A 20,872-nucleotide genomic window follows, 5' to 3' on the forward strand; every position below is an offset into this window, starting at 1 on the left:
TCATGACCAAGTTAACTAAGATCAGTTTTAATTTCTTCAGGATCTGAAAATGGGTGCAAATTTCTTAGCTCAAGGTAGTTCCTTTCTTCTTTTAACTTAAATGTGTAAAATTTAGTTTGTTTTTCTTTTAACATTTTAGTTACAGCTGTGTAGTGTATCGACTCGTTTGTTTGTATTCTTACTTCATTATTTCGTAAAATTTTAAGAATGTAATTCTTACCAATGGTTTGGATGAGGGCAGAGTTGAGAGCTTTTATTTGTTCGACGCCTTCTACATAGATTGGCGGTGGTTTCGGAATTTTTACTGTTTCTTTTGTTGTTGAAGTCTCTTATGTATTTTTGTTTTGGTTATAGGAATTTGTTTCTAGCCCACTACTGTTTTCTTCAGCTAAAAGTTCGAACATGTTCGTTGAAGTAGGTGCACTAAGCCAGTATTTTTGTTCTGTGTTTTTTCTTTTGTTTTTTTGGTATTAATGTTGGGTTCAGGTTTGTTTGAAGGTGATTGCTTGTCGCGAGAACGTGTTAGATTTGTAGGATCATTGTTGGTTTTTTCCTGTCTTGCTTGTGCTTCTTCGTTCGATGTGTATGAATGTGTATTTACTTGCGTGTACGAGTATTTTGCTGTTGCTGGTGTTATTTGTGCCAAATTAGTTGAAATGTTTGATGTTGCAGTAGTTATTGCCAAAGCAAAAGTTGAAAATGTTATTGTTGTTGTTGCAGTCGAAGCTAATGTTGTAGTGACTGCTGTCGTCTTCGTTGTACTTATGAGGATTGGTGTTGAGAGCGTAGTAGCTTGTTGAACCATCACTTTGCGGAGAGGGCTCGCTGGTGAAGTGCACTGGGCACTCCATGAGAGTGGTCGATTATTAGTTGTGTTTGACGAAGAACATGATCTAGTATTTGGTTCGGTTGATTCAGCCAATAGGTTTGATTGTGAATAGTTGTTTGTGTTCGAATTGTGCGAAAATGTGTAATACGCATTGCGTGGTGTAGTTGGAAGAGCTAAGCTAGCTGAGGTTGAGCATTATGCTCTCACATACTCATAAGCAGTTAAATTACAGTCGCGAAACCACTTTTTGTAAAGAAGTGTAGTTACACAAAAGAAGCCAGGAAGTATGGGGTAATGGTCTGCTAGAATAAATCAACACGATTAACGATAGTGCCAGTTAGTGGAAACTGGACTATCGGCATTTTTTTTGTTTTTTCGGTTTTCGGTTTGAGTCTTTGTTTTGTAGCTGTAAAATGTCCTTGGGCAACCCTAACCAAATAGTTTTCAGCCTAAAATTATTATTATTATAATATTATTATTTTTTTTTTAACTTCTTTGGCTAAGAGTCAGCTTCGTTTTGTTTTTGTATTGTGGAAAATTACGGTTTTTTATTTTTGTTTATTGTTTTGCTGCTCTATGTGCAGGAAAGGTTTAAAATTTTATTTTTATGTGTCTGATGATGCAATCTGCGTAATAGCTAGAAATATACCTCTAAACCTCTTGGCAGATGAAATGTTTCGGCTCTATAACGAACAAGGAGCGCAGCCCACACCAGGAGAAAAAGCAGCGGAGCGACTGCTGACAATAGGCCGGTGGCAGCAGCGGCGAGATGAGTCACAAAGTGGAAGTTGGACCTAAAAACTCATACCACGTGTTGATGAGTGGTTAATGAGAAAATATGGAGACACCGACTATCAACTTTCGCAGTTGCTTAGCGGATATGGCTGTTTTCAGGAATACCTACACCGTTTTAAGCTGGCAGACAGCCCTTTCTGTCCAAACTGCCCGAATACTGACGAAAAAGCGACTTCCCTATATTGATTGGGAACGCAAAGCGTTTCAGCAACAGAGAAGGTGGACAGTTTCTGACAAACCGACAACAAGCACAGACGTTTCAGTGAAACACTCAATACAGTATCGTACAGAAGACAAGACGGTAGTCAGTTAAGATAACACTACTGCAAGTTTTCCGATGTCTCCTTTACTTAGGAACCACCTATAAACACAGTGGGAGTAGTTGGGACTATCAATGGTGTATAGCCTTCATATGCCTACAGGAGAGGAACCTGGAAGCTGGTACCTGTTGTGTCTTCGGAGATAAACGCGGCTCTACCCAGAAGTTATATTTTTGTGGTCCCAGGGTAGAATTAGCAGAGGTGAAGGATTGTTATAGTATTAGTGGGAGCGTGCCCCCCATGCCATTGGTGTGACGGCACTTTTGAGATGATTCTGACATTTGGTTTCAACCTCCTTAAAAAAAAAAGAGCTATGTATATTGATGAGAAAATATTATTGTAATATCCGTCCAGAAAGCCAAACACGAATACACACATATGTATGTATATATGTGTATATAAATGTATACAAACCTTGATCGAACGGAAAATGTATGCATATAAAAAAAAAAAAAACAACTTGGACCGTCTTCTGGCCCGTCAGTGAAAAGATGGGTCATGCACATACGTATTTGTATGTGAATAACCATCCATATGCGGCTTTGCGCACAGAAAAATGTGATTCGCTGCAATTGCTTAAGGAATCTAACTCGCAATTATTCTAATATCTGTTCAGAAATCCAAACGCGCATACACGCATTTGTGTATAAATATTCATACAAACTACCACCACTTCTAACAAACGCAGAACTCAAGCTTCTGCGCACACTTGACACAGGGCATATAAAAAACAACAACTATTCGCTGTGACCCCCCACTCCTTACCCTTCTGGAAAATACGTTGAAGAAAGAGAGTATAAACCATTGAAAGAACAGATTAGGATTCAACACCTTAAGTTAAGGAAAAAATAGACTTTTCCCAGTTATAAACAAATATTCAGATATCTTTTATCTGGAAAACACTAAACTTAGTTTTACATCAGCAATTAAACACCAAATTAGGACTACTGATAAAATTCCAATCGTTACCAAATCATACAGATATCCCTATATTCATAAAAAGGAAGGAGAGAAAAAATTTAAGAAATGCTTGAAAATAAAATTACAAGACACAACAATTCCCTATATTCAGCATCTATCTGGATCGTAGCAAAGAAGGTTGACGCCAGTGGAAATGCTAAATGGAGACTTGTAATAGACTATAGAAAACTGAATGAGGTAACGATAGATGCGAGGTAACGATTCCAAATATCGATGACAAATTGAGCGGATGCCAATACTTTACCACCCTCGATTTAGCGAAGAGATCTCATCAGATTGAAATCGAAGAAAACGATATTCACAAGACCACTTTCAGTGTCGAAGGAGGGCACCATGAATTCATGCGGATGCCGTTTGGTCTGAACATAGCACCAGCGACATTCCAAAGACTCGTGAATAATATCCTTAAGGAAGAATTTATAAATAAAATTTGTCTCGTTTATTTAGACGATATTATTATTTCTCAACTTCGCTGCAAGAGCATATTGAGTCCATTAAACTAATTTTTAGCCGCTTAAAAAAGTTAATCTTAAGGTGCAATTAGAAAATCAGAATTTTTAAAAAGGGAAATGAATTCCGTGGCGACATAGTGACACCCAATGGTATAAAGGCAATCCCGAAAAAATAGAATGTGTCAAAAAACTCCCAATCCAATCCAATTAACTGGTTACTATAGAATGTTTATAAAAGATTACTCTTTGATTGCTGAACCCATGACTAAGTATTTAAAAAAGGATGCAAAAATAAACACTTCTGATCCACAATATCAAGAAATCTTCAATAGCCTTAAAACATTGCTAATTAACGACCCAATTCTGACAAAAATTCTTTCAAAAAAATTTACTCTCACAACGGACGCGAGTAACATTACCTTGGGAGCAGTACATAAATGCAATAGAATACGATGTTGTTTTCAGCGAGCTCCGTGCTTTTTATATTTTTATTGCGTAACATACTTTGATTAAAAATACGTAATCTAAATAATAAACAAATGTTATAGAGACAGTGACTCCTTTATCAAAATATAAAGCATAAATTGCATATTTGCTGTACAATGCCATGTGTTTGTGGGCAAAGAGTTGATCGCAACAAAGTTAACGCCAAAGTTCAATGTGCTAAGTGGGGCGAATTTTTCCATTTGGATTGTGTTGGGATTTTCCAATCCGATTTAGAGTTTTTGCTTAGCTCTAACAACAAGTACTTGTGCAAAAATTGTCAGGCGTCTATTTGCTCCCCTCCCTTATGCCCTGCTCCAAGTGATAGCATAATAAACAAAACGAAAAGTTTTTGTTTATCTAACACGCAAAATCAAAACATAAATATCTCAACGCAACAACCGTTGCCGACTGAACAAACAAATCAAAATATAAATGACAATAACCAGCAAGTTTCTTTGTTAACCGTTCTAAATGAAATTTCTGCTCTTAAAATAGAATACAAGAGCGCAGTAACAATGCTCAGTTGTCAGTTGTTACGATCAAATTAATGAGAAAAAAAATACATTAGGAAAAATTCTAATTTTTGTTAAAATCATTTAAAAACAAGGTTGAATAATGTTAATTATAGATAAATGAATAGGGTGGGCCATATAGCGTTTGCTTTTTGAACCACCTATTTTTTTGAGAATGGTAATACAAATGATATGTCAAATGTGTTCATAATTTACTTAAAGGTTTGACACTTACGAAATGGGACGCTATGCGCTTGAACAAAATTGGGAAATATTGAAAACCTATTTCCAAAGTGGTGAGTCTTCTTCTTCTTCCGCGGTTACAGTAAATGGCGAGCGTTACCGTGACATGCTCAACGAGCTTTTGTTTCCAAAAACTGAAGAGGATGACATGGACGACATTTGGTTTCAACAGGACGGTGCAACTTGTCACACTGCCAAAGTTACACTCGAACTTTTGGCTACCGTTTTTGAAAACCGAATAATCAACCGAAATTCCGATATCAATTGGCCGGCTCGGAGTTGTGATTTAAGCCCGTTGGACTAGTTTTTGCGGGGAGCCGTTAAGGACAAATGCTATGCGAACCATCCAGAGACGAATGATGCTTTAAAACACGAAATCGAAGTTGTCATTCATGAAATTTGAGCCCAAACAATCGAAAATGTGATTAAAAATTGGGTTGATCGAATGGCCTACTGTAAAGCCAGTCGTGGCAGTCATTTTAACGATATTATTTTTCATTCATAAATGACAATGTTCAATCTTCAAAATAAAAAAAAAAGTTTGAAAAAATATTGATTTTTTTTTTTTATAGCTGATTCAAAAGCAAATTTTACATGGCCCACCCTGTAATAAGTGCATTTAAAAACTGTTCCCAATTAAACGCAATTTATACAGACTTTTCGAAAGCCCTTGACAAGGTTGACCACTGAATATTTTTGTATAAGTTGGAGCACAATTGGAATGGAAGAAATATCTTCAATTTCTTCGTCGATTTCTTAAAAGGTAGGACACTATTAGTGAAAACTGGCCCTATTGTGTCTAAAGTCATAGTCAATGCATGGTCTGGTATACCGCAAGGAACTCATTGCGGGCCATTGCTGTTTAATATTTTTGTAAATGACTTACCTAAACATTTCAAGTTTGCACACTGTTTAATGTTTGCGGGCGATATAAAACTCCTCTAAGAGGTGCATAACTTAAAAGATAGTCAAAAATTACAATCGGATCTCGTTGATTTTCAAAATTGGTGCTTATCAAAGAATTTATTTCTGAGTGTCAATAAATGTTTTATTTTAACATATACGAGGAAGCCAAATTACTTTTCTGTTAACTGTTAAATAACTGTATCCTAAGTAGAAAGTGGGAAATGAAAGATCTTGGTATTATTTTTCATACTAAACTTGCATTCACTAAACATATTGATTATGTGATTTCTAAAGCATTTGCAATGGTTGGTTTCATCAGAAAAAAATCCAATGATTTTAAATACCCTCAAACGTTGATATCTCTCTATGTTGCCTTAGTACGCTCTCCCATTGAGTACTGTTCATTAAAATGGAACCCATACTATGAGGTTCATTCGAGGAAAATCGAAAATGTACAAAAGATTTTCACAAAAATAGCGTTGTTTAAAATGGAAGGAATTATGAAGTCAATTTCAAAGTCATATTTGGTTTTATAGTCTAAGAATTAATCGCTTATTCCACATTTCTAATAATACCACTAATTATGCATTTAATGAACCTCTTGTGCGATCTGCGCGATTGTGTAACAGTTATTGTAACATCATTAACTTTAATGATAATATTGTAAAATTTAAGCTTGATCTGCTTACCATATTTAATTAAGTGAATTAGTCTGTAAGAACAATTTCTGTAGACTGAAGTAAATAAAAAATTAAAGAGGCTACGCCTGCACTAAATCTATTTAAAAATTGGGTTATTATAGGAAAAATTGAATCAGTATCCGTAAGAATGAAAAACAAGTTAATTTTTAAAAACAAAAGTAATGTTACACAAATTAAAGAGTTAGATAGAAATACAGCCATTACCTTAATTAAAAATCATTTTAACCCTGCACAACTAAATGCAATTTTAATAGATGAAGTATTTTACAACACCTTTAAGACCACTTACGAAGAATTATTCTCTGATGAAGGAAAGTTTAGAATTATAAGATGTTTTACTTTATTAAAAGATATAGAAGATCAAAATGAATTAAGTGTAATAATTGAGAAAGAACACATGTGTAAGAATCATAGAGACATTCAAGCAGCTTATGAAGAACTAAAACCCAAATTTTATAACCCTCAACTCAAATTAAGAATAACCCAATTTATCAACAATTTCGAAATATGCACATTAGAAAAATATGACAGAAAAGCACCAAAGATACCATATAAAGTTAGCGAAACCCCTTCCAGACCCCGCGAAATTATAGACGTATTCTACAATTTAGGAGAGGAACTTTTTACGACTATTATTATTATTTACAAAATTTGCGGTAGCTTATAAAATGAATAGTAGAAATTGGACACAATCTAAGACAAAACTACTTCATTACATAAACAAATACGGAAGAATAAAAAAGATAGTTGTAGACAATGAATTCAAAGCTATCACAATACAACAATTCCTTGCAGATGAAAATATCAACATACACAATACTTCAAACAGTACCCACACTTCAAATGCCGACGTCGAAAGACTTCACAATACAATTAACGAACAAATAAGGGTTTTAAGAGACAATAAAAGAGACAATAAACGAGACCATAGAAGAGAAAATGCTAAGAATAATAGGTTTTCATAGTAATACAATACATAGTGTGACGAAAATTAAACCGATAGACTTTGTTGATGGAAAAATCCATTTAAACAGAGACAGATCTGACTTAGAAATAGAAGAAGGAACTAATTTTATTAAAGAAATGGGAGGAGGCAAAAACCATAGAAAATATAGGAAAATAAATACTAGAAAAATCGATGAAGACCACCTAGAGAATACAAAAACTCGGCACAAACATTATAAGTTTCATATAAGACAGAATAAAAAATACAAAGACAAAGATAACCCCAAAGTAAAAATTAACTAACACAACCCTTCCAGACGACTATCTGGGTACTGATAACTGTATTCCTAACGACCACCTGTACACAAGAACGAAGAGATTTTAACGAATAATTTTAACCATCTCACAAGCTTAAATAATATGATTTTCTCTCAAATACAAAATGTCACCAATCATATAATATAAATGTAGGAATAAAAGACACTCGTACACGTTTTTAAAGTTTGTTCTTATTTTTATATATATGTACAGTTTTTTTGAGTTCATTCTTAACTGTAATATATGTTACAGTTATTTTAGTTATTTACAGTTATTTAAGTTATTTACTAAATATATATATATGTGTGTACGGGTTTTCAAGTTTCGCGATGTTGCCTGTACGGGCTTCGAATTCAAACTGTCTTCGGTTTTTCTTCGGTCAGACGCTTAGCTTATTCGGTAGGGTGACCGTGCGTCCAGTCAGTAGGGTCGCATTTTACAGTATTCAGTAATACTGTCCACTTCTTGTCTGCCTTACGTGTGGCCTTCCTACATAAATCAGAAGCAAATTCTAATAGGAAATTACATACACAACTTCAAGAACTTCTTACAAAATAAGATATCTAGAATAGAAGACGAAATAACATTTTTAGAAAATATTTATGAAATAAATAACGATATATCCCTTTAATGTGACCACATTGACGATATTGAACAAATAATATTGTCTAAAACTAGGAATAATCCCTTCCGACATACTTACTAAAACAGAATTAGATTTAATACACGACTTCGACAGTAACACTAACATTAAAGTAGCCGTCGCATTACAAAACAACGACATTATTTTAATTCTACAAATACCTCAATATTCAGAAAGAATCCTATCAACAATTGTATTTTTACCAATGCCTAATATCAATAATAAATCTATTAAATTAAGCATATATGAAATACTTGTGGATTATAATAATAACATTTTTTACACTTATGTTAAGGGAAACCTAGAAAGAAACTTAGTAAAATTAACAGACGTATGCTTATTCAATAAGTTTTATCAATTTTGAAGAAGCATACTGCGATATGCAAGACTGCAAAGAAACTGAAGTAAAAGAAATCATCAGCGGAATACTTACATTTAAGAATTTTGATTCAAAGATAACACATAATTGTAATAAAATGGAAATAAAACAGAAAGGAAACTTTATAATCAGATTCGATAATTCTGAAATCCAAATAATATAAAATTTTTTAATACGAAAATTAAAATTTTTGACAAATTCATTTTACCAAACTCCCTAACAAAAACAAAAGAAAGAATAAATGAAACAATAAACATATAGGTATATACATATATATATATATATATATATATATATATATATATATTATATATAATTAGCCCGTACACCCGTTTTGGGGGTTTGGCCGAGATCCTCCTCCTATTTGTGGTGTGCGTCTTGATGTTGTTCCACAAATGGAGGGATCTACGAGTACAGTCTCGAACCGACTCCGAACGGTATGAGGAGCTTTTTCATGGCAGAAATACACTCGGAGGTTTGTCATTGCCTGCTGAGGGGCGACCGCTATTAGAAAAGTGTTTTAAAGGTAAAGGTTTGATATTTACGAAATGGGACGCTATACGCTTGAACAAAATTGGGAAATATTGAAAACCTATTTCCAAAGTGGTGTCACACTGCCAAAGTTACACTCGAACTTTTGGCTACCCTTTTTGAATTCCGATATCAATTGGCTGCTTCGGAGCTGTGATTTAAGCCCGTTGGACTATCTTTTGTGGGGAGCCGTTAAGGAAAAATGCTATGCGAACCATCCAGAGACGATTGATGCTTTAAAACACAAAATCGAAGTTTCCATTCATGAAATTTGGCCTACGAATGGCCTACTGTAAAGCCAGTCGTGGCAGTCATTTGAACGGTGTTATTTTTTATTCATAAATGACAATGTTCGATTTTGAAAATAAAAAAAAAGTTTGAAAAAATATTTATTAGTTTTTTTATTGCCGATTCAAAAAGCAAATTTTACATGGCCCACTCTATATTTGCATCTGTTGGTTTTTATCTTTGGTTTATTAAGGAATGAAAAATTTTAACTGATAACACGGATATGTGAAAAAGTGTGCAAGCAAAAATATCAATGCAACGTTGTGTAGATACAACCAAACACATACGCACACAAACCGATGTATTGTGTAAATATGTTACTAAAAGAACGCAGTTGTTCTCTACCGGATGTTGTTGTGGTTGTTGTTGTTGAAGTGGTTGAATATTTCCACTGAAATACTCCTAATTAGCGACCAGCACCGTTTTACTACCACTGTCTCGTGTGATGATGTCTTTTTCAAGTCAGATCCATTGAGTGAGGTCTAAGTATAACAGCAGATCCTTTATCTCGATGTCTGAGATCTCCTTTATTTGCTGTAGGAAAGGCCTACCGAAGGAGCGGATTCGTGCCCTACCTAGCCCCGGACATTCACATAAATAGTGGAAAAGACTTTCCTTCGCCCCTTCCGCTTGACAGCTTCTGCAGATGGGATTGAAGGGGAGATTGAGTCTGGCTGCATGCTCCCCTACTTTCCAATGACCTGTGAGGGTTGCAGTGATGCGTGAGATGTTTGGTCGAGAATATTCTAACAGGTGATTCGTCCTTTGGATTTTGTATGACGGCCATGTGTTTTTTGTTGTAATAGTAAATAATATTATCACCTATGTATCTAGGCATTCATCTATAAATTTGGAACTGATATCTTGCTATAGCCTTGTAAAGAAGGGTTGTTGATTCGCTAAAGCGAGTCAACTTTAATCTTGGGGTCTCCTCCAATCATTATGACAGCTTACTAAATTCAGAGCACTGGATAGCTGGCGTAAAAGTACGCCCCTTCAAGTTTTTTCAAGAGCTTGTAAACAAAAAAGTGACTACTTATTAACTGTACCTTACGCTCTGTCTCCTGCCCATGAATTATCAACAAGTTATTTGCTGTACTATCAAAATGTGAGTGGAATGCGTACTAAATCTATTTTATCGTAATGCGTCTTTACACGAGTATGACATTATTGCCATAACTGAGACGTGGCTGAATTACAACTTCTGCTCAGCCGAATATTTTGATAGTTACTATCACGTATACCGGAATGATCGCTACCCGGAAGCTACTGGTCTTCAAAAAGTTGGTAGAGTGCTACTTGCGGTTCGAGCGGACTTATGCAGTAAAGGTGTAGAATTGGAAGTTTTGGAGGCACAATCGACCAAATCTGCGCCAGTGTAAAATTTTCTAATAATAAGTCAATTATATTCATGTTGTCTTATATGCCTGATTATAATGACATAGTTACTTATCAGAAACACTTAGATAATTTAATTAATATTTTGAATGTCGCTAATTACGATGAAGTAATATATGTACTTCGGAGATTTTAATTTAAGTAATATAACTTGGTCTTACCATAGAAAGAGTTTGCTACCAATTAATATCAAATCGGATGTCGATATTTTAGTTACAAGTACTTTACTTTCTCATGTAATGTAACTCCATTTTAAACAACAACGGTAAAGTTTTAGACCTTGTGCTTGCTTCAAACGACTTGAAGATTATTTGCGCGGAGTGTGTCACTCCAATTTCAAAGAATACTTTGCATCACAAAGCTTTATGTAATACTTGTAAATTTTATAATTTTGATACTCAAACAGCTGTGGACGTGGCAGAACACAATTATTTAAAGGTTGATTATAATGGCAAGGGAGTTTCTTTGATGAAACCGATTGGGGCTTTTTGGATTCAGCAAGTGATCCTGCTAGTTCCTATGAGATTTTATGTCGAAAACTTAAAAAAACCAGCAACCAGCAATAAACCACCATGGTTTAATCCTAAGTTAGTGAACTGAAAAAACAGTAAAAACAAAAGCTTTTAAAAAGTTTAAAACCAGTAATTCATAAGACGACTATGCACAATTTCTTAAGGGGTTATATACCTTGTGGTCCGGTGAAATTAGCGAAAGTTGGGTTTTTTTTAAAGATATGTAGCAATAATTTTATTGTATAAAAGTTTTTATTATTGGATATTACAATGTTTAAAGAAAAAAAAAGGCTTTGTTTGTGTAAAAATATTTAAAAATGGCGGAGTTATGGTGTTTTCCCCCAAGACCCTTTTCTTGGAAGAGGCTTGCGGTGGACGCGATTCAAGTCCACCAAGTCAACTGAAATCAAAAAATCGAAAAGATTTCATTAGTATAGGGTTATATCTTCTTAGTGAACGATCAATATATTAAATATTTTGATTTTTGTGAAAATAGGAACATGTTTTTAAAAAACTCCACTTCTACAGTCCTAAAAAATTCATATCTGCAAAATAAAAATTTATACATAAAAAGTTGATCGTTCACTAAGAGGCAACATCAATTACGAACAATTTAAAAAAAAATTATAAAAATCGGTTGAATACTTTTTTTGCAATCGCGTCCACCGCAAAAGTATTTTTGGAAAAACACGTTTTTGAGATAATCGTGTTTAAAGTTTCAAGCGCCGCATGAGGCCGTACGCTCAGGACGTGACAACGCACAATTTAAAACGCTGTAACTTTCGATCTATTCCTCAGATCTCTATGAAATTTTTGGAAAATGTTCTCAAGGGATTGTACTTTACGATAAAGAAATAAAATTTATTTTGATTTTTTTGAAAAACACAAGGTATATAACCCCTTAAGTTGAAGAAGGGGCTCAACTCCTTTCAAAATTTTTTATTCACGCAATATATGCTCTCTATTCAAACGAGACTAAAATCCAATCCATCGAGTTTCTGGCATTACATTAAAACCAAAAGAAAAACTACGGTTTTCCTGCTAGTTTAGAATATGATGGAAAGGTTTTTGATAATTCCCAAAGTTCATGTGACTTATTTGCTCAATTTTTTCAGAAAATGTATGATAGATATAACACGACGTTATTTCCTACCCTACCGGCTTCACCTTTGCAAACTATCAGCTCCTTTGAGATTAGTAACGATGATGTGCTTCTGGCGATTTCTAAACTTAAGCCCAGCGCTAGGTCAGATAGTGAGGGACTCTCACCACATCTTTTTAAAACTTGCGCCGATTTACTAGCTCGTCTTCTTTTCTTGATATTCAAAATGTGTTTAAATAGTTGAACTTTTATCGATTCATGGAAACTTTGCTGGATTGAACCAGTCTATAAATCAGGTGCCTATTGTCAAGGAGAGCACTATTGCTAAGTTATTCGATCAAATAATAAAAATGAAGCTATTTGATAATATAATATAAATCAGGTTATATCACATTGCTAACATGGATTTTTCCCCGGCAGGTCTACCTGCTCAAATCTTGTTTTAGCTACAAATCAAATACAGGGTGGGCCATATAGCGTTTGCTTTTTGAACCACCTATTTTTTTGAGAATGGTAACACAAATGATATGTCAAATGTGTTCATAATTTACTTAAAGGTTTGACATTTACGAAATGGGACGCTATGCGCTTGAACAAAATTGGGAAATATTGACCTATTTCCAAACTGGTGAGTCTTCTTCTTCTTCCGCGGTTACAGTAAATGGCGAGCGTTACCGTGACATGCTCAACGAGTTTTTGTTTCCAAAAATTGAAGAGGATGACATGGACGACATTTGGTTTCAACAGGACGGTGCAACTTGTCACACTGCCAAAGTTACACTCGAACTTTTGGCTACCGTTTTTGAAAACCGAATAATCAACCGAAATTCCGATATCAATTGGCCGCCTCGGAGATGTGATTTAAGCCCGTTGGACTAGTTTTTGTGGGGAGCCGTTAAGGACAAATGCTATGCGAACCATCCAGAGACGATTGATGCTTTAAAACACGAAATCGAAGTTGCCATTCATGAAATTGGAGCCCAAACAATCGAAAATGTGATTAAAAGTTGGGTTGATCGAATGGCCTACTGTAAAGCCAGTCGTGGCAGTCATTTTAACGATATTATTTTTCATTCATAAATGACAATGTTCAATCTTCAAAATAAAAAAAAAGTTTGAAAAAATATTGATTTTTTTTTATAGCCGATTCAAAAGCAAATTTTACATGGCCCACCCTGTAATAAGTGCATTTAAAAACTGTTCCCAATTAAACGCAATTTATACAGACTTTTCGAAAGCCTTTGACAAGGTTGACTACTCAATACTTTTGTATAAGTTGGAGCACAATTGGAATGGAAGAAATATCTTCAATTTCTTCGTCGATTTCTTAAAAGGTAGGACACTATTAGTGAAAACTGGCCCTATTGTGTCTAAAGTCATAGTCAATGCATGGTCTGGTATACCGCAAGGAACTCATTGCGGGTCATTGCTGTTTAATATTTTTGTAAATGACTTACCTAAACATTTCAAGTTTGCACACTGTTTAATGTTTGCGGGCGATATAAAACTCCTCCAAGAGGTGCATAACTTAAAAGATAGTCAAAAATTACAATCGGATCTCGTTGATTTTCAAAATTGGTGCTTATCAAAGAATTTATTTCTGAGTGTCAATAAATGTTTCATTTTAACATATACGAGGAAGCCAAATTACTTTTCTGTTAACTGTTAAATAACTGTATCCTAAGTAGAAAGTGGGAAATGAAAGATCTTGGTATTATTTTTCATACTAAACTTGCATTCACTAAACATATTGATTATGTGATTTCTAAAGCATTTGCAATGGTTGGTTTCATCAGAAAAAAATCCAATAATTTTAAAGACCCTTAAACGTTGATATCTCTCTATGTTGCCTTAGTACGCTCTCCCATTGAGTACTGTTCATTAAAATGGAACCCATACTATGAGGTTCATTCGAGGAAAATCGAAAATGTACAAAAGATTTTCACAAAAATAGCGTTGTTTAAAATGGAAGGAATTATGAAGTCAATTTCAAAGTCATATTTGGTTTTATAGTCTAAGAATTAATCGCTTATTCCACATTTCTAATAATACCACTAATTATGCATTTAATGAACCTCTTGTGCGATCTGCGCGATTGTGTAACAGTTATTGTAACATCATTAACTTTAATGATAATATTGTAAAATTTAAGCTTGATCTGCTTACCATATTTAATTAAGTGAATTAGTCTGTAAGAACAATTTCTGTAGACTGAAGTAAATAAAAAATTAAAGAGGCTACGCCTGCACTAAATCTATTTAAAAATTGGGTTATTATAGGAAAAATTGAATCAGTATCCGTAAGAATGAAAAACAAGTTAATTTTTAAAAACAAAAGTAATGTTACACAAATTAAAGAGTTAGATAGAAATACAGCCATTACCTTAATTAAAAATCATTTTAACCCTGCACAACTAAATGCAATTTTAATAGATGAAGTATTTTACAACACCTTTAAGACCACTTACGAAGAATTATTCTCTGATGAAGGAAAGTTTAGAATTATAAGATGTTTTACTTTATTAAAAGATATAGAAGATCAAAATGAATTAAGTGTAATAATTGAGAAAGAACACATGTGTAAGAATCATAGAGACATTCAAGCAGCTTATGAAGAACTAAAACCCAAATTTTATAACCCTCAACTCAAATTAAGAATAACCCAATTTATCAACAATTTCGAAATATGCACATTAGAAAAATATGACAGAAAAGCACCAAAGATACCATATATAGTTAGCGAAACCCCTTCCAGACCCCGCGAAATTATAGACGTATTCTACAATTTAGGAGAGGAACTTTTTACGACTATTATTATTATTTACAAAATTTGCGGTAGCTTATAAAATGAATAGTAGAAATTGGACACAATCTAAGACAAAACTACTTCATTACATAAACAAATACGGAAGAATAAAAAAGATAGTTGTAGACAATGAATTCAAAGCTATCACAATACAACAATTCCTTGCAGATGAAAATATCAACATACACAATACTTCAAACAGTACCCACACTTCAAATGCCGACGTCGAAAGACTTCACAATACAATTAACGAACAAATAAGGGTTTTAAGAGACAATAAAAGAGACAATAAACGAGACCATAGAAGAGAAAATGCTAAGAATAATAGGTTTTCATAGTAATACAATACATAGTGTGACGAAAATTAAACCGATAGACTTTGTTGATGGAAAAATCCATTTAAACAGAGACAGATCTGACTTAGAAATAGAAGAAGGAACTAATTTTATTAAAGAAATGGGAGGAGGCAAAAACCATAGAAAATATAGGAAAATAAATACTAGAAAAATCGAATACAAAAACTCGGCACAAACATTATAAGTTTCATATAAGACAGAATAAAAAATACAAAGACAAAGATAACCCCAAAGTAAAAATTAACTAACACAACCCTTCCAGACGACTATCTGGGTACTGATAACTGTATTCCTAACGACCACCTGTACACAAGAACGAAGAGATTTTAACGAATAATTTTAACCATCTCACAAGCTTAAATAATATGATTTTCTCTCAAATACAAAATGTCACCAATCATATAATATAAATGTAGGAATAAAAGACACTCGTACACGTTTTTAAAGTTTGTTCTTATTTTTATATAATATATATGTACAGTTTTTTTGAGTTCATTCTTAACTGTAATATATGTTACAGTTATTTTAGTTATTTACAGTTATTTAAGTTATTTACTAAATATATATATATGTGTGTACGGGTTTTCAAGTTTCGCGATGTTGCCTGTACGGGCTTCGAATTCAAACTGTCTTCGGTTTTTCTTCGGTCAGACGCTTAGCTTATTCGGTAGGGTGACCGTGCGTCCAGTCAGTAGGGTCGCATTTTACAGTATTCAGTAATACTGTCCACTTCTTGTCTGCCTTACGTGTGGCCTTCCTACATAAATCAGAAGCAAATTCTAATAGGAAATTACATACACAACTTCAAGAACTTCTTACAAAATAAGATATCTAGAATAGAAGACGAAATAACATTTTTAGAAAATATTTATGAAATAAATAACGATATATCCCTTTAATGTGACCACATTGACGATATTGAACAAATAATATTGTCTAAAACTAGGAATAATCCCTTCCGACATACTTACTAAAACAGAATTAGATTTAATACACGACTTCGACAGTAACACTAACATTAAAGTAGCCGTCGCATTACAAAACAACGACATTATTTTAATTCTACAAATACCTCAATATTCAGAAAGAATCCTATCAACAATTGTATTTTTACCAATGCCTAATATCAATAATAAATCTATTAAATTAAGCATATATGAAATACTTGTGGATTATAATAATAACATTTTTTACACTTATGTTAAGGGAAACCTAGAAAGAAACTTAGTAAAATTAACAGACATATGCTTATTCAATAAGTTTTATCAATTTTGAAGAAGCATACTGCGATATGCAAGACTGCAAAGAAACTGAAGTAAAAGAAATCATCAGCGGAATACTTACATTTAAGAATTTTGATTCAAAGATAACACATAATTGTAATAAAATGGAAATAAAACAGAAAGGAAACTTTATAATCAGATTCGATAATTCTGAAATCCAAATAATATAAAATTTTTTAATACGAAAATTAAAATTTTTGACAAATTCATTTTACCAAACTCCCTAACAAAAACAAAAGAAAGAATAAATGAAACAATTAACATATAGGCATATACATATATATATATATATATATATATATATATATATATATATATATATATATATATTATATATAATTAGCCCGTACACCCGTTTTGGGGGTTTGACCGAGATCCTCCTCCTATTTGTGGTGTGCGTCTTGATGTTGTTCCACAAATGGAGGGATCTACGAGTACAGTTTCAAACCGACTCCGAACGGTATGAGGAGCTTTTTCATGGCAGAAATACACTCGCTGGTTTGTCATTTCCTGCTGAGGGGCGACCGCTATTAGAAAAGTGTTTTAAAGGTAAAGGTTTGATATTTACGAAATGGGACGCTATACGCTTGAACAAAATTGGGAAATATTGAAAACCTATTTCCAAAGTGGTGTCACACTGCCAAAGTTACACTCGAACTTTTGGCTACCCTTTTTGAATTCCGATATCAATTGGCTGCTTCGGAGCTGTGATTTAAGCCCGTTGGACTATTTTTTGTGGGGAGCCGTTAAGGAAAAATGCTATGCGAACCATCCAGAGACGATTGATGCTTTAAAACACAAAATCGAAGTTTCCATTCATGAAATTTGGCCTACGAATGGCCTACTGTAAAGCCAGTCGTGGCAGTCATTTGAACGGTGTTATTTTTTATTCATAAATGACAATGTTCGATTTTGAAAATAAAAAAAAAGTTTGAAAAAATATTTATTAGTTTTTTTATTGCCGATTCAAAAAGCAAATTTTACATGGCCCACTCTATATTTGCATCTGTTGGTTTTTATCTTTGGTTTATTAAGGAATGAAAAATTTTAACTGATAACACGGATATGTGAAAAAGTGTGCAAGCAAAAATATCAATGCAACGTTGTGTAGATACAACCAAACACATACGCACACAAACCGATGTATTGTGTAAATATGTTACTAAAAGAACGCAGTTGTTCTCTACCGGATGTTGTTGTGGTTGTTGTTGTTGAAGTGGTTGAATATTTCCACTGAAATACTCCTAATTAGCGACCAGCACCGTTTTACTACCACTGTCTCGTGTGATGATGTCTTTTTCAAGTCAGATCCATTGAGTGAGGTCTAAGTATAACAGCAGATCCTTTATCTCGATGTCTGAGATCTCCTTTATTTGCTGTAGGAAAGGCCTACCGAAGGAGCGGATTCGTGCCCTACCTAGCCCCGGACATTCACATAAATAGTGGAAAAGACTTTCCTTCGCCCCTTCCGCTTGACAGCTTCTGCAGATGGGATTAAAGGGGAGATTGAGTCTGGCTGCATGCTCCCCTACTTTCCAATGACCTGTGAGGGTTGCAGTGATGCGTGAGATGTTTGGTCGAAAACATTCTAACAGGTGATTCGTCCTTTGGATTTTGTATGACGGCCATGTGTTTTTTGTTGTAATAGTAAATAATATTATCACCTATGTATCTAGGCATTCATCTATAAATTTGGAACTGATATCTTGCTATAGCCTTGTAAAGAAGGGTTGTTGATTCGCTAAAGCGAGTCAACTTTAATCTTGGGGTCTCCTCCAATCATTATGACAGCTTACTAAATTCAGAGCTCTGGATAGCTGGCGTAAAAGTACGCCCCTTCAAGTTTTTTCAAGAGCTTGTAAACAAAAAAGTGGCTACTTATTAACTGTACCTTACGCTCTGTCTCCTGCCCATGAATTATCAACAAGTTATTTGCTGTACTATCAAAATGTGAGTGGAATGCGTACTAAATCTATTTTATCGTAATGCGTCTTTACACGAGTATGACATTATTGCCATAACTGAGACGTGGCTGAATTACAACTTCTGCTCAGCCGAATATTTTGATAGTTACTATCACGTATACCGGAATGATCGCTACCCGAAAGCTACTGGTCTTCAAAAAGTTGGTAGAGTGCTACTTGCGGTTCGAGCGGACTTATGCAGTAAAGGTGTAGAATTGGAAGTTTTGGAGGCACAATCGACCAAATCTGCGCCAGTGTAAAATTTTCTAATAATAAGTCAATTATATTCATGTTGTCTTATATGCCTGATTATAATGACATAGTTACTTATCAGAAACACTTAGATAATTTAATTAATATTTTGAATGTCGCTAATTACGATGAAGTAATATATGTACTTCGGAGATTTTAATTTAAGTAATATAACTTGGTCTTACCATAGAAAGAGTTTGCTACCAATTAATATCAAATCGGATGTCGATATTTTAGTTACAAGTACTTTACTTTCTCATGTAATGTAACTCCATTTTAAACAACAACGGTAAAGTTTTAGACCTTGTGCTTGCTTCAAACGACTTGAAGATTATTTGCGCGGAGTGTGTCACTCCAATTTCAAAGAATACTTTGCATCACAAAGCTTTATGTAATACTTGTAAATTTTATAATTTTGATACTCAAACAGCTGTGGACGTGGCAGAACACAATTATTTAAAGGTTGATTATAAGGGCAAGGGAGTTTCTTTGATGAAACCGATTGGAGCTTTTTGGATTCAGCAAGTGATCCTGCTAGTTCCTATGAGATTTTATGTCGAAAACTTAAAAAAACCAGCAACCAGCAATAAACCACCATGGTTTAATCCTAAGTTAGTGAACTGAAAAAACAGTAAAAACAAAAGCTTTTAAAAAGTTTAAAACCAGTAATTCATAAGACGACTATGCACAATTTCTTAAGGGGTTATATACCTTGTGGTCCGGTGAAATTAGCGAAAGTTGGGTTTTTTTTAAAGATATGTAGCAATAATTTTATTGTATAAAAGTTTTTATTATTGGATATTACAATGTTTAAAGAAAAAAAAGGCTTTGTTTGTGTAAAAATATTTAAAAATGGCGGAGTTATGGTGTTTTCCCCCAAGACCCTTTTTTTGGAAGAGGCTTGCGGTGGACGCGATTCAAGTCCACCAAGTCAACTGAAATCAAAAAATCGAAAAGATTTCATTAGTATAGGGTTATATCTTCTTAGTGAACGATCAATATATTAAATACTTTGTTTTTTGTGAAAATAGGAACATGTTTTTAAAAAACTCCACTTCTACAGTCCTGAAATTGGCATTAAAAAATTCATATCTGCAAAATAAAAATTTATACATAAAAAGTTGATCGTTCACTAAGAGGCGACATCAATTACGAACAATTTAAAAAAAAATTATAAAAATCGGTTGAATACTTTTTTTGCAATCGCGTCCACCGCAAAAGTATTTTAGGAAAAACACGTTTTTGAGATAATCGCGTTTAAAGTTTCAAGCGTCGCATGAGGCCGTACGCTCAGGACGTGACAACGCACAATTTAAAACGCTGTAACTTTCGATCTATTCCTCAGATCTCTATGAAATTTTTGGAAAATGTTCTCAAGGGATTGTACTTTACGATAAAGAAATAAAATTTATTTTGATTTTTTTGAAAAACACAAGGTATATAACCCCTTAAGTTGAAGAAGGGGCTCAACTCCTTTCAAAATTTTTTATTCACGCAATATATGCTCTCTATTCAAACGAGACTAAAATCCAATCCATCGAGTTTCTGGCATTACATTAAAACCAAAAGAAAAACTACGGTTTTCCTGCTAGTTTAGAATATGATGGAAAGGTTTTTGATAATTCCCAAAGTTCATGTGACTTATTTGCTCAATTTTTTCAGAAAATGTATGATAGATATAACACGACGTTATTTCCTACCCTACCGGCTTCACCTTTGCAAACTATCAGCTCCTTTGAGATTAGTGATAGTGAGGGATAGTGAGGGATAGTGAGGGACTCTCACCACATCTTTTTAAAACTTGCGCCGATTTACTAGCTCGTCTTCTTTTCTTGATATTCAAAATGTGTTTAAATAGTTGAACTTTTATC

Source organism: Anastrepha obliqua, chromosome 6 (assembly GCF_027943255.1).
Source record: "Anastrepha obliqua isolate idAnaObli1 chromosome 6, idAnaObli1_1.0, whole genome shotgun sequence".
NCBI lineage: Eukaryota > Metazoa > Arthropoda > Insecta > Diptera > Tephritidae > Anastrepha > Anastrepha obliqua.